The sequence below is a fragment of the Benincasa hispida genome, chromosome 6 (genome assembly GCF_027475165.1).
Source record: "Benincasa hispida cultivar pf3 chromosome 6, pf3_genome.v1.1, whole genome shotgun sequence".
NCBI classification, from domain to species: Eukaryota; Viridiplantae; Streptophyta; class Magnoliopsida; order Cucurbitales; family Cucurbitaceae; genus Benincasa; species Benincasa hispida.
In genome coordinates, this window is record NC_143483.1 from 54,126,763 (window position 1) to 54,142,450 (window position 15,688).

Here is a 15,688-nt window from a genome sequence, read left to right on the forward strand (position 1 = left end):
TTATGCAATTATTCATGCATCATGTATTATAAGTGTTATAATATGACATGATGAAATTACATGAAAGCATGTGCATACATCATGAAATATAAGAGTTATATTTATGCATGCAATAGCATATTCATGCATCATCTTTATATTATACGTGTTATAGTATAAGGGTGATTGAATGAACAATGCATGAAGCATGACACTTAGGCTGTTTATAAGCATTATGAATGCCTTGTATGTGTTTGCTTTGCGTTGTGAATGGTTTTGATTGTTTCTGTTATAAGCGTTATAATAGAAATTAGAACTAAAATCGATAAGAAAGAGTTGCATGCGAACTTAAGGTGAACTCATGTTTTAAAAGGGTTTTAAAATTGCATTGAGATAGACCTAAGTTCAAGGTTCTAATGGGATTAGCAACCTAATTTAATCTTTTTAAATCGATTTAATAGGATTAAATTGATTGGCAAAAAAGATTAAAATTGTATTAAATCTATCTATAAGGGACCTTTTATCTAAGGTGGGTTCTTCCTAGGCTAGGGTACTTAAGCTGACGAAAACGGAACACCTCTACTTGGGAACCTACCTGGAAAGGTGAATTAGATAGATTTTCTGCAAGAAAGCAACAGTTGGTCAAAGACTCCGTTAAAGAGTTTAATGAATGATGATCAAAAGTTGTTTAACTATCCAAGGTAAAAGTTACGCTTGGGCAAACCTAAAAAAGTCACTTAGTTAAAATTCTTAGCCGTGTTTTTTCTAAGTAAACTAAACCCTAGGTTATAAAATACTTAGTGAGAAGAAGAGATATATCTGATATGTCAATGATTCCACTTACGTTTCTCCCTAAATGTTCATGGCGTGAGATTCATGTTTGGCCTCGTGGTGCCCTGGGAGCATTTCCCTTCGGATGGTGTTTGCATGAGTCAATATCAAGGTGGGCGGAGAGAGTGTTTATAGTAAGTGGGTGAAGGGTGTGTGTCAACACGTCCTACGGTGTCTGTCATTGGTTCACACCGTAGGATCACTTTGTACTCCCTCATGGCACCTTAGGAGCGTCCCCCTTCGGATGGGTTTTGTGCAGTTGGTCAATATCAAGGTGAACTCCAAAAATGGATAGGGTCGCTTTAGGTTTTGCCCCAATCAGATTTTTTTCCCTTCAGATTGGTTGCTTGAGGCGAAACTCTAGGGCCTAAAATGGTGGGTCATACGGGAAATTGTTAAGTAAGTTAATGATTTCTTGACCAAATCAATGATGACTAATCGTTATAGAAGCAAGACTTGTTCTGGTATTAATGATTAGTTGAGAATGTCTCAATTCAGATGAGAGATGAATTGACCACCCTTCGACGGCTTTTTTCCTAAACCTTTGAAGCGTCATTGCGAAACTAAATGTCACATGGGGTTCATGTTAGTTTTTCTAAACCGTATTGTTATGTTTTTCAATGGGTATTTTCTTAAAACCTAACATAGGTCAATGCATTTTTGTTTTCAACAACATGTTTGATTTTCCGTTTAATGCCTCTAGTTTGACCGGTTACATATAATGGAAGGAGTCTTATAACACGTATGTCATGGTAAATAACCTTGAGTTTGTCATGGTTGAGGAATGTCCTCAAGTCCCGTCCCTTGATGTACCGCGAAGTGTTCATAATGCATATGAGGTGTGGATGAAGTCTAATTATTTGTCCCAACTTCACATATTGACTAGCATACCTAATGTTTTAGCGAAAAGGGTTGAGAACATGGACATTGCACGTGAGATCATGGACTTGTTTCAATATTTGTTTGAACGTCAGTTTTCACTTTTCGAGCATAGAGAGATGGATGACAAAACTAGTAGTGTCAATTCATAAATGAAACTTCAGGAAGAGAAAGAAAGTGTTGCTGACTCTATTAAAGTTCATAGAAGAGAAAAGTACTCTTAAATGGAACTTGGAGCTTATTTAGGTTCTGATACTGATCCCACTACTCTCCAAAAGAGGAGGATGTCTAAAGAAAGTAAATATGATTTATTGGTCTTAGAGACGTGTTTAGTAAAGAATGATGATTTTGCCTGGATCCTTGATTCAAGTGCTACTAATCATGTCAGTTCCTCTTACCAAGAATTTAGTTCCTGGCAAACATTGCCACAAGGAGAGATGACTCTTCAAGTCAGTACTGATGAGGTTGTTTCAGCTGTTGTTGTAGGCAGGCTGAAGTTATTTTTGGACAAGAAACGTTTTCTGTTACTGGATAATATTTTCGTAGTTCTTCATATTAAGAGGAACTTAATCTCGGTTTCTTTTCTCATTGAACAAGGTTATATCGTCTCTTTTTCTGAGAATAAAGTGTTTATTTCAAGAATGGAGTGGAGATTGGTTTTGGTTCAATGGAAAGTAACTTATATGTACTAAGGCCGTTAGTCATAAAAGCCTTGTTAAATACTGAAATGTTAAGTACAGCTAGTCATAAAAGCCTTGTTTAATATTGAAATGTTCAATACAGCAACAACAACAAAAAGACCAAAGGTTTCTCCTAAGGAAAATGTCCATCTTTGGCATCTAAGGTTAGGTCACATCAACCTCAATAGGATTGAATACTTGGTGAAATGTGGGCTTCTAAAGATTTTAGAAGAAAACTCCTTTTTCTAGTGTGTGAATCATGCCTCGAAGGCAAGATGACCAAACGACCTTTTACTGGAAAAGGTTGTAGAGCCAAGGAAGCCTTGGAGCTTGTACATTCAGACCTCTGTATCCGATGAGTGTTAGGGCTCGAAGTGAGTATGAATGTTTCATCTCTTTCATAGATGATTATTCAAGGTACGAGTATCTCTACCTAATGCAACGTAAGTCTGAAGCTCTTGACAAGTTCAAGTAGTATAAGGCTAAAGTTGAAAACTTGTTAGGTAAGAAGATAAAAATATTACGATCTGATCGTGGTGGAGAGTATATGGATCTCCAATTCCAGAACTATATGATAGAACATGGGATTAAGTCCCAACTCTTGGCCCCAAGTACACCTCAGTAGAATAGTGTATCAGAAAGGAGAAATAGAACCTTGTTGAACATGGTTCGGTCTATAATGAGTTATGTTCATCTTCCAGACTCGTTTTGGGGTTTTGCGGTGCAGACTGCATGCTACATTCTGAACAACATTCCCTCGAAAAGTGTTTCTGAAACACCTTTTGAGTTATGGAGAGGCCGTAAAGGTAGTTTACCCCACTTCAAGATTTGGCGATCTCTGGCCCACGTGTTTGTGATTAACCCGAAGAAGTTGAAATCACGTTCAAAAGTTTGCCTTTTTGTAAGCTACCCTAGGGAAACGAGGGGTGGATACTTATATGATCCAAGTGAGAACAAAGTGTTTATTTCTATAAATATTATCTTCTTGGAAGAAGACCACATCTGGGATCATAAGCCACGAAGTAAGTTTGTTTTACATGAGATTTCTAGTGAGACTGAGACTACTAAGGGTACAACAAGAGTTGTTGAATAGACTGACAGATCAACAAGATTTGTTGAGGTCGGTATATGTAGTCAACCAGCTCAATGTTTGAGACTGCTCAACATAGTGGGAGGGTTATGAACCCACCAGATCGCTACATGGGTTTGATTGAAGTCCAGAACATCATTTCTAATGATGGGATCGAGGATCAATTGTCTTTTAAGAATGCAATGGAGGATATTGACAATGATGAATGGATTAAAGCCATGAACCAAGAGATGGAGTCTATGTACTTCAATCAAGTTTGGGAGCTTGTGGATCTGCCTGATGGGGTAAAACCTATAGGGTGTAAGTCGATCTACAAGCGCAAGAGAGGTGTAGATGGAAAGGTGCAAACCTTTAAGGCTAGACTCGTGGCAAAGGGTTATACCCATTTCAAGGGAGTGAATTATGAGGAAACTTTCTCACCTGTTGTCATGCTCAAGTCTATTAGGATACTCTTGTCTATAGCCACATTTTATGATTATGAGATATGAAAAATGGACGTCAAGACTACCTTTCTTAATGGTAATCTTGAAGAGACCATCTACATGACTTAACTAGAGGGGTTTGTAGTTCCAGATCAAGAGCAAAGAGTTTGCAAGCTTAAGAGATCCATTTATGGGCTGAAACAAGCGTCTCGATCATGGAACATTAGATTTGACAGTGCGGTCAAATCGTTTGGCTTTGATTAGAACATTGATGAGCTTTGTGTTTACAAGAAGATCATCATAGCTTTCCTGGTACTGTATGTGGATGATATCCTACTCATTGGGAATGATGTAGGATTTCTGACTAACATTAGGAAATGGCTAGTTGCCCAGCTCCAAATGAAAGATTTAGGTGAGGCATAATATGTTTTAGGGATCCAGATCATTCGGGATCGTAAGAATAAAAGGTTAGCCTTGTCTTAGACATCGTACATAGATCAAATGTTGATCAGGTACAGGATGCAAGATTCCAAGAGGGGTTTGTTACCCTTCAGGCATGGAATCATTTTGTCTAAGGATTAATGTCCTAAGACACCTTAAGAGGTTAAGGAGATGAGACGGATTCCCTATGCTTCAGCTGTTGAAAGCTTAATGTATGCAATGTTGTGTACCAGACCCGATATTTGCTATGCAGTAGGGATTGTCAATCGTTATTGGTCCAATCTAGGATTAGATCATTGGAGGCAGTCAAGACGATCCTCTAGTATCTTTGGAGAACGAGGAACTACATGCTCGTGTATAGAGATAAAGATCTGATCCTTACAGGATATACAGACTCTGACTTTCAGACCAATAGAGATTCTCGCAAATCGACATCGGGGTCAGTGTTCACTCTAAATGGAGGGTTGTAGTGTGGTGAAGCATCAACCAAGGATACATCGCAGACTCCACTATGGAAGCTGAATACATAGTCGCTTGTGAAGCAGCTAAGGAGGCTGTTTGGCTGAGGAAATTCCTTATAGATTTGGAAGTTGCTCCAAATATGGATTTGTTGATCACTCTCTACTGTGATAACAGCGAGGCTGTGGAAAATTCGAAGGAACCTTAGAGTCATCGTCGAGGCAAGCAGATAGAATGAAAATATCACTTGATCAGGGAGATTGTGCATCATGTCGATGTGATAGTCATGAAGATCGCGACGAAGCAAAACGTTGTTGATCTGTTTACAAAGGCTCTCACAGCAAAAGTGTTCGAGGGTCATCTAGAATCTCTGGGTCTACGGGACATGCGGCATCTTGTCTAGGGCAAGAGAGAGATAATACTATGGTATTTCCTAGTTTGTTGTATATTGTACTTGTATTTATCTCGTATTGTACATTAGTCACTCGAGGCATTAGAACAAATGGGAGATTGTTGGGATTGGTGTCCCAATTCTCCCAGAGTTTCGTAATTTGTAATATGTATACATTGTGATGAATAAAATAAGAGTTATTTTATTTGGCATTTACTCATATCTAATAAATAAAGTTCCATAGTTATTGTATGAAAACTTAAGCATGTATATGAGATATACAATTGGATCATACCTTAAGTGATAACCTAAACAGGTTTATAGTATAAGGATTAAGAAGGGATACCTGATCTTAGTGACACTACAACTGGATCATACCTTATTGTTGGGGTTCATGCCCTAAAGTCTCGTGTTCTGTAGTTTGTAAACAGTTTGTACGAACGCTTGTGTTGTATAATATATGATATTTTATTTCACATCTTGTATTTTGCTCAGTTGCATGTTTTATTTGCTTTACCACAAACCAATAAACTTAAAATCCCTAGTTATCAATATGTAACTCAAGCATGTATGTGGTGACATACAAGTGGATTATGTCTTAAGTGATAACTAAAATGGTTTATAGTATATGGATAGTAGAGGGAAACCTTATCCTGGTAACGCTGCGGATGCGACCCGCTTTGTGGAATGGTCACAAGTGTTGTGACTTGTCACAAATGGTCTGATCCTGATCATTCGTGTTGGGGACATGCAAGCGGGCGTATCCTATACAAAGAGTTTGTATAAGACCTGAACACGAAGTGTTAACGTCTCGTTATATAACACCATTCATGATAGAGACTTCACTTCACTAGGATGACCATAGGTAACATGACCTCAATCCTGAGTGAGTTGGGAACTCCTGCAATTGAGGGCGATCCTTTGATTTGTATGGGTGCAAATGGCCAAATCGCCGATTCAAACCTACTACTTTAAGACTTCGTCTGGTTTGGGAGCTGGGAACTCAGCTACACAAGATGGAATTCACTCATTCCCCAAGGTAAGGGTAAGTAGATAGATAACTCCCTTAAGGACTGATTCTGGGGCTTGAACGATGTAGTGCCACACACCTTCTCTTAGCCGGAGAGGTGTTCACACATAGTTGGACTATGTTGTATTGTTCATTAGAGGAATTAGTGGTACTTAAGGAGTGAGATGTAACCACAGGGGCAACATGGTAATTTAGCCCAAATGTACTTACGAGCATCTGTGAAGGGTCATCGTACTCATGATTGGTTATATTCGATGAACACAGAAATATATTTGTGGTAAGAAGAGTTCAGTTGTTGGTCTTTACTAGAATACCTGATAGTTAACGGATGGTGGATCTTCTGGCTAAAGAGTTTAGTCAGCTATTCACGGACTGTTGGAGCTTCGAAGCCATAGGTCCATTAGGTCCATTAGGTCCTCTGGGTAGCTTGGATAAAGTCGTGAATCAGTGTTTGGGTCAATTTGAAATGTTCAAATTGACAAGAGGAAGTTCAATTAAATATGATATAATTGGACTGGTTAATTATATATGATATAATTGGCTACATGTATGAGATACATTATTTTGGAGAAAATTAGATAAATATAATTTATATCAAGTGGAGGAGAAATTACTATAGTAGATATGTGATATCAAACTATAGGGTAAAAATATAATATGATTATATTTATTTTAATTTAATTGGTTACTTATATGATAATTAACCTAAAATCTCTCTCGGATGTGCATTAGTGGGAAACAGCATCGGTTATTGTAACGATGAATAAAATTGAAATTTGTTTCATTTTAAATGTTTCAGAAAAAGATCAGAAGGTTGGCGTTGGTGTAAAAATGTAATCGATCGCTTAAACTCGAGAGTCTATACGATAATCGCTAAGGGCCTAAACGATCGCCTACCTAGCACCTAAACGATCACACACTAAGTCCTAAACGATCGGTTATCTTTCCTAAACGATCGTATAGTGTGTCATGTTTGCTAAACGATCGCCTATTGTTCTCTAAATGATCGTTCAGTAAAATCTACATGATCGTAGAGTTTCATCTAAGAGATAAGCATTTTGCTATGTGATAGCTTCATATCCTCACCCACTTGCTTATCGTCTACACGATCAGTTCTTCCTCCTACCTCTACCACACTTACCAAAGACCACGCTTTGGGTTCTCACTCCGAGAATACCTGGGGCCTTTTCTGGTGGTTTTGTCCCCGCTGCGTTCGTATGTTTGCAGTTGTTTGTGCTGTTGTAGTTGACACATCTGCTGGGCATTGGTTGTTCGGGTAGAGGTCTTCGACTGCATTGAGTTCCATAGTTTGAAGAGTGTCTTCAACTGCTACGAGAACTCTCTCCCTTGTTATTTCTTGTTCAAAGCATATCGTTAATTACTGTTTGTTTGCATAATTGTGCGTTTGAATGTATATGGTGCATTTCGGTCACGGTGAAATAGAAGCGATCCAAACGTGCTCATGGAACTCTTCATTAAGAGATTCTTCAGTTTGTATTGTAGAAGTGGCCAATAGTTACCCTCCCCCATCCCAAACATAATAATGAAAAAAACAAGTATATGTTGATGAACTGGATGCAACCAACTTATTGATGGTCAATAGGTTTATGATTTTGTTACTTGTCATGTTTGTTTACGACCATTTGAAATCATATTGTTTGTATTGTCAAAGTGGCCAATAAGTACCCCTCTCCACACCCACCTAAATACAATAAAGAAAAAACAAGGAAACAAATCAAATTTCTTTATTGATCGCATATTGTTTGTGAGTAGGCTATTGTAGCTTATGATTTATTTCTTCCTCGTTTAAGCTAAGATGTTATTTTGTGTTCAGTAATAGTGTGTTTACTACCATGTTGAATGTATTGAATGTATGGTTTGAATTGGATTTGTTGAATTTTTTTTTTTTTATTGAATAGACAATCTTTCCTAAGTATTATTGCAATATATGATATTAGAAAATTGAATATTGTAATATGATCATTGATATGGATGTATGGTGGGTATAGGTTATAACATCAACAAGTAAGTAAAAAATTTACCCAATTTGATTATGGTTGTTCATACTTGTGGGTGTAGGTTATGACATCAATGGTTTGTTCAATATTGGCGAGTTTCAAAAATCCATAACTTTGTATAGGTAAAACCTTATATTTTTATCATTGTCAATATATTGATGCTTTGAGTTGAACTTATGATTGATTTTCGCTTTCTGTCCAGGTTTTAGAAGACTTTGTTGGAGCATTGAAGTCATAAAGCAATAGATATGTTTATAACGGGTTTTATAGGATTTGTGGCAAGACTTTCAGTGTAATGTACATGTACTCCTTAATGGCTTCTTGTAAAACCTATACCAATGGTTATTAGTCGATGTGTTTGTATAATCAACTTTATGGTCAAAAAAAGAATATATATATATATAACCTTTTTATGTTCATGTTGTTTTTGTATTTCAATATGATTATTGAAATTATATGAGTAATGGCAGGGTTCAAAAAATTAATAACAATAAAAAATATAAACAATACCAAAACTGTAAAGATATGAATTTTAGGGACAATAAAATTGTATTGTGATAGAGCATTTGTTGACAAATAACATATGTTATGGTATAGCCTAGTATTACCAATAAATACTGTCATGGTTACGATATTTTCGACAATGTTAAACAGTCACTAAATATTATTCGCAGACATCTAATAAATATCATTAATACCAAAAAGGCTACATAACCATACCCATTTTTACTTTATTAATGACGGTTACAACCTTTCAAAGTAGACGTGACAATGACGGTTTATAAACGTTAGGTAAATTTCATTGTCGATAGTTAATTATTGTCATTAAATAAGATATTACGACAATTTTTTAAATTGTCATTGATATTCTTATCTTTACAGGTGATACAATGACACAATATTAGTATCACGAATACTGTTTGTGATAGTTTTTAAATATAATGAAATCCCAATTTTGTTAGAGTACGAAAAGAACTATTTAAGAGATTTACTATATCCCTCCTTAGAAAGTATGATAAGACAGATTGAAAACATTACTACAACTAAAAGTTGACTAACATAATAAGACTACCCTAAAGAAGAGAATTTTTTTTTAATATTGATAGAATCTTATAAAGATCATGTTGAACAAGTCAATATATATAAATTAAGGTGTTTAGCTAATCAACTTCATAAATTAGTATTAAACAACTCAACTTCAATAGTATTTATTATTAAAGTTTGCACATTTATCGAAAAATATCATGTTTCTCTATTTCTCTATTTTGCACATTTATCGAAAGATTTCATCTTACAATCTTATACCTCAAACACAAACTTTTTAACTTTAAAATATTAGCTCTAAATTTCATAATTCTATTCAGTGTCTCAAATGAATGAAATTAGAATAGGAGGGTCAATCTAAAACAACGTCTAAACAAATGAATGAAATTAGAATACAAAAGAATGAAATTAGAATGGGCTCGATTATTGAAAAAAGTTATTTATGTCCTTGTTATGTCACTTGTCCTTCAAAATCAATTTATTAAGGAAAATGCTGCGTCCATGAATATTAAATTCGAAATTTTTTATACTAACGATTACTTATCGATTCATTTTTAATCATACACCTTGAAAGCTTATAAATTCATAGAAAATAAACAGACATATATATACTACTTATCTATTTAAGAACTTTTGGCCCATAATTGCAAAATGTAATAATAAAAGGCCCTTTCATAAAGATCTGTGGCAATTAGCCAGAACCCTAGCTTTGTTGTAGGCCCAAATGTTCAAAAGCCCACATTCTTTAAAAAGTCAATAATAATCTCCAAAAAATATGGTAAAAAACTTAGGTCAAATGATACACTTCAAAAAGCCTGTTGCAATAGAAGTTTCCTTCTAGGCTTTGAATAATTTCTTTTGTTTTTTTAAACTGTTTTTTTTATATTAAAAAAAAAACCTCAAAACGATTATCATTCATGTTTGTGAGTGATTTTGAAATTATTAAAATAATTTTTGTCATATTTAAAATTACTTTGAAATACACTTTTTAATCATTCAAAATCAATTCAATATTTAATTTTACACTTTTAAACACAATTTTCATATTATTTAATTTTATTTTAAATTATTAGAACATTTTTTGAGTGACTTTAAAAATAACATAAGTGATTTTAATTTTTTCAAAAATTATTTTCGACACATGTCGTTAATATTATATATATATATATTGATTCGTGAATGTTGTTGCGACCCCTTCTAATTTTTACACATTAATTTGCATGGTAAGTTCTTGTCTCCAAATTTAATGGAAAAAAAAAACTTCCCAAGGATTTTTTTTTTAAAACAATTAACTCAAGAATTAAAATAAAAACATTTTAAAATTTAAGATGCATAATTAAGACCTGCCTTGAATTGAGGATATTTCATATAATTCAGCCAACCTTATTATAATTGTTAGAAGAGCATTTTTTTTTTTTTTTCCACATTAAACTATTTTTCAATTTTATGAACACAACATGCATGCAATAATTATTGAAACATAACAGATCCTTGTACACATTTGACTTGTAAGTTTATGGGAACAATTGGTAAGAAACCTATTACTCCAAAGAAAATTTGTAAATGAAAGGCTAAATTAAAGTTGACTCATGGAGAGGTTAAAAATGGATCTTTTTCTTTAATAAGTTTTAGGCAAAAATTAGAGACAAAAATAAATTTTTTTGAAAGTTTAAGGACTAAGATAGGAGTAAAGTGTAAAAACAAATGCGAAAGAGTTGTTGCACCATGGAGATATCACTGCCTTGAAATCAATTACGGCACGACCTCAGTGTCAATCGACGTTCTGATTGCTCCCCAATGTGTGCACAACATCTAAATTCAAGCATGCACTCACCGGAAGATGGATTGGAATCAAGGAGAAAACAATGCTCAGAATAGAATGGAACAGAAAACAAATAGAAGAGAGTGCATAAAACAATATTGGAAAAACCTAATTTTTCATATCAATGTTTATGGGTTTTTAAAGAAGAAGTTGATCAAAACGGTTGGAAAAATTAAATGGACAAGTAATAAAAAGCTATTTCTTTTTTGCGTGGTTACCCAAACCCAGATGGACGGTCGACAGCAATGGCACGCGCATGTGGTGAAAGGGGTGAAGGAACCGGTTAAGGTTCGTGAGTGGAAACAGGAATCAAACCAAAAACCCAATTTTATAGAATATGAATTTTACAAAAGAAAATACATAAATTATATATTCAATTAAAGAATTTTACAGTATGCTAAAAAAAATACAGAAGAGAAAATTGGATTTAAGAAACTCTTACCTTTAAAGACCGATCTTCAAAAGAAATCCCTTGAACCAAAAAGAACACCACCACGAAAGAGACTTATGTATTGTCTAGGTGAGAATCCAAGAGTGTATAGGCTCTAACTATTTTAGAAGAGTGAGTTTTAGAGGAAATGATAGGTTTTCTTTGAAAGGTTTTTCTTTGCAAAGGTTTTTCCAGAGATTCAAAGAGCTTAAAAAAAAATAAAACCGCCTTTTGTTGTGTAGAAGAAGAAGAAAAACAACCCAATCAGAATAACCACTCCCACACTTTGTATGTGGGTTGAGAGAAAAATGGGGAGGGACGTTGTTTCCCTCCCTCATCATAATTAAAAATTAAAATTTAAAAATAATTTTAATTTATAATAAAATAATTATATATATAACTGCCTTAGTATGTGTATATATATATATATATATAACCAAAGGTTATATAACATAAAATATATAACCTATGATTTAATATTGTATCAAATACAATATAACCTATAATTTTACTTCTCACATCAATGACATTTAATATAAAACTCAGTTATATTAAATTTCATAATATGAATCAAATTCATATACTTAATATTTGAATCATATTCAAATATTTATTTTCTGTAAAATAAACTTTATATTATAATGTATCAAATACATTATAGTAATTATATAATATATAATTAGATTAAATTAATTATATCACATATAATTAATTCCTTCAATTAATTTGAACAATTCAAATTAATTCAAATTTTGATTTTCACCAATTTCTATTGAGCTACAGAGGGGACTACTGGATCTATAGCTTGAAGCTCCAACGGTACGTGAATAATTAATTAAACTTTAATTAAATTATTTGCCATCTGTTAACTGTCAAACACGCCACTAAAGACCACAGCTGAACTCTTCGCACTACAAATATATTTCTGTGTCCATTGAATATAACCAGTTAACAGTACGATGACTATTCACAAATTGCTCGTAGGTACACACTACAAGAATTTTCACCTTTCCCCACGTAAAAAAACGTTTGCAAAGTATTAAAAACATCGGGATAGGTTATACCGACGCATTTTTTTGCATCGGCATAATCGTCATCATATCCATGTCGGAAGAAGTTCCTCCCGATAAAAACGATTTTCGTCGGCATAAACACCATTTTTGGCAACACAATTTCTTGTGTCAACATATGTTTTTTCCCGAAAAAATACAATTTGCGTGGAGAAAAGCATAGCCCTAAACAACAAAAATTCAATTCAATATCTAGATTTCTGCCAATGTTTATTTGCGTTAGCATAAGTGTTGGGAATGTCTTAGAACTCACAATTCGTAAATTTTGTATTAAACATTCTATTTATCAATAAAATATTGTTGAGTATCTTATTCAATAAAGTTGTTGATTTTTCATTCTATCATGAAAATCCAATAAACATATCCATGGCTATAGTATGAATAATTTTAACTTTATGTGGTGACATACAGGATCAAGTTAATAGTATATAGCCTAAATAGTCTATAAGTATATGAATGAAATTGGATATCTCATCCTAGTAATACTATTGGATGCGGCCCATTTTGTATAGGTAATACAAATGATGTGATACACAGATTGTTGGGATTGGTGTCCTAATTCTCCCGGAGTCTCGTAGTTTGTAAACTGTACACATTGTTATGAATAAAATAAGAGTTATTTTATTTGACATTTACTCATATCTAATAAAAAAAAAAAGCTCCATGGTTATTGTAGTAAACTTAAGCATGTATATGAGATATACAAGTGGATCATGCCTTAAATGATAACCTAAAAACGTCTATAGTATAAGGATTAAGGAGGAAAACCTGATCCTAGTGACACTATGGATACGACCCACTTTGTAGAGGTTTACAAATGTTATGAACTACTACAGATGGTAGATCCTAACCATTTATGTGGAGACGTGCGAGCGGAGGTGTCCTATACAAAGAGTTTGTATAAGACCAAACCACGAGATGACTCGTCTCTGTATATAACATCATTGATACTTGAGACTTACTTCTCACCTAAACGACCATAGGTGACATGACCTCAATCCTGAGTGTTTTGGGAACTTCTGCCTTTGAGGGCGGTCCTTTGATTAGTATGGGTGAGAGTGGCCAGATTGTCAATTCAACATCCCTACCTTTTTTGGTACTTGTCTAATTTGGGAGTTGGGAACTTAGTTACACAAGATGGAATTCACTCCTTCCTTGAAGCAGGGGTAAGTAGATAGATTGCTCCCTTAAGGGCTGATTCCAGGGCTTGAACATAGTGGCCACAGCTTCTCTTTGGAAAAGAGGACTCAGTCATACTAGGATTATGATTTATGTTCATTAGAGGGATCAGTGGCATCTAAGGAGTTAGATGTAACTACAGGGGCATAACGGTTATTGGCCCAGCTGTACTTATGAGCGATCTGTGAAGGGTTATCGTACTGTTGATTTGTTGATATGGACACATAATATATCTATAGTAAGGAGAGTTCAGCTGTCTGTCTTTAGTGGAGTGCCTGACACTTAATAGATGGTGGACCCCGTGACTAAAGAGTTTAGTCAGTTATTCATGTACCGTTAGAACTTCGAGCTACAGGTCCATAAGGTCCCTTTGGTAGCTCAATGGATTCAAGTTGAGGATCAGTTCCTAGTGTTGATTTGAAATGTTCAAATTGACAAGAGATAATTTAATTTTATATGATATGATCGGTGTGATGTATGAGATGCATCAAGTGGAGGATTAATGTAAACGACATTTACATTAAGTACCATGGAATAGAAAAAGAGCTATGATTTATATGTTTCATGAGATGAAATATTAAAACTATGGTTATAAATATAGTATGGTAAGTTGGTTATCATGTATATTTATAATTATATTAATTATTGGGTAATTATCTCTTTTTCTCTAATAACCAATTGAGTGGGAGGTTATTGGTGGTTTCATGGTAACCGTGAGATAAAAGGAAAATTGTTTTCTAAATTTAGTAGTTGATGAATTGGGAATTTCTATTCTCGAAAAGTTCTCAAGTTGGCTGTCAAGTAAATGATATTTACTAAACGATAGCTGAAGAGAGACTAGACGATCGTGGAGTGTTTCTATACGATAGTCACTCAACTAGGCGATTAGCTAAACAATCGCATGGATGCTTCTAAACAATTGGGCAACGTCTATACTATAGACCTCTATGATCTCTCACTTGCTCAATTGTTTACACGATTTCTCCTCCTGTCTCTTCTTCTAACCAAGTCCACACATAACCCACACTTCTGGATTCTCACACCGAGAATACTAAGGTTGCCATTGTGGTAGTGTCATAATCAACTCAACATTGTCGAGGTTTATTGGAGGTCATTCGTTGTATCCGTGGTCTTGGAGTTTGCTAAGTTCGTGGTCGCCATGATCGTGCAGTGTAGCGGTCGAAGTGTTTGAGCGTTCGTGATTATCGTCTTGCTGTGAACAAGTGTTCGTGATCAAGAGTGTTAAAGATGAGTCTTCAAAGGTATGTGTAATTCTATCCCTTGATCTGTGGAAAAGCATGTTGTAATTTCATTGTATGCATAGTCTGTAAGTTTTCGTTCCTTGATTGTAATTTTTAATGTTCATAAATGATTGAAATTTGGAATGATCATTTTGCTGCTCATGGAAATCCTCATGTCTGATTTCCTTTAGGAACAACATTTAGAATATATATTGTAGTCTACACTGCATACCCCCAAAAGGATTGAGGTAACTAAGAATAACTCATCATTGATCGGACCATGTCTAACAAGGTTTGATTTCTCCTTTCTGCAATACCGTTTTCTTGTGGTGTTCTGATTAAGGGCAGAAATGCACGTTATCATAGTGCTAAGTTCTTTAACAATGTTGGCTTGCGTTGATAAAACATGTTAAATTACGTCCATTAAGCATCAATTTTATAATATTGTGATCGCATGCGTTCATCGCATTAAAACAGTTAATTTTTGTATTTTTGTGTAGAATATGCAATGAAGTAAGGCGGAAATTGCAATCGTAGGAAATCATTGGTTGAGCGCAGCATCACCGCAAGGCTTTGCGGTGATCGTGTTCGCAAACATTTGCTAAAGAAGAATTGTCGCAACTTGTTCAGCGCAACTTGGTGGGCCCATCTAGGTGAAAGGCATAATTAATCACGATGGGAC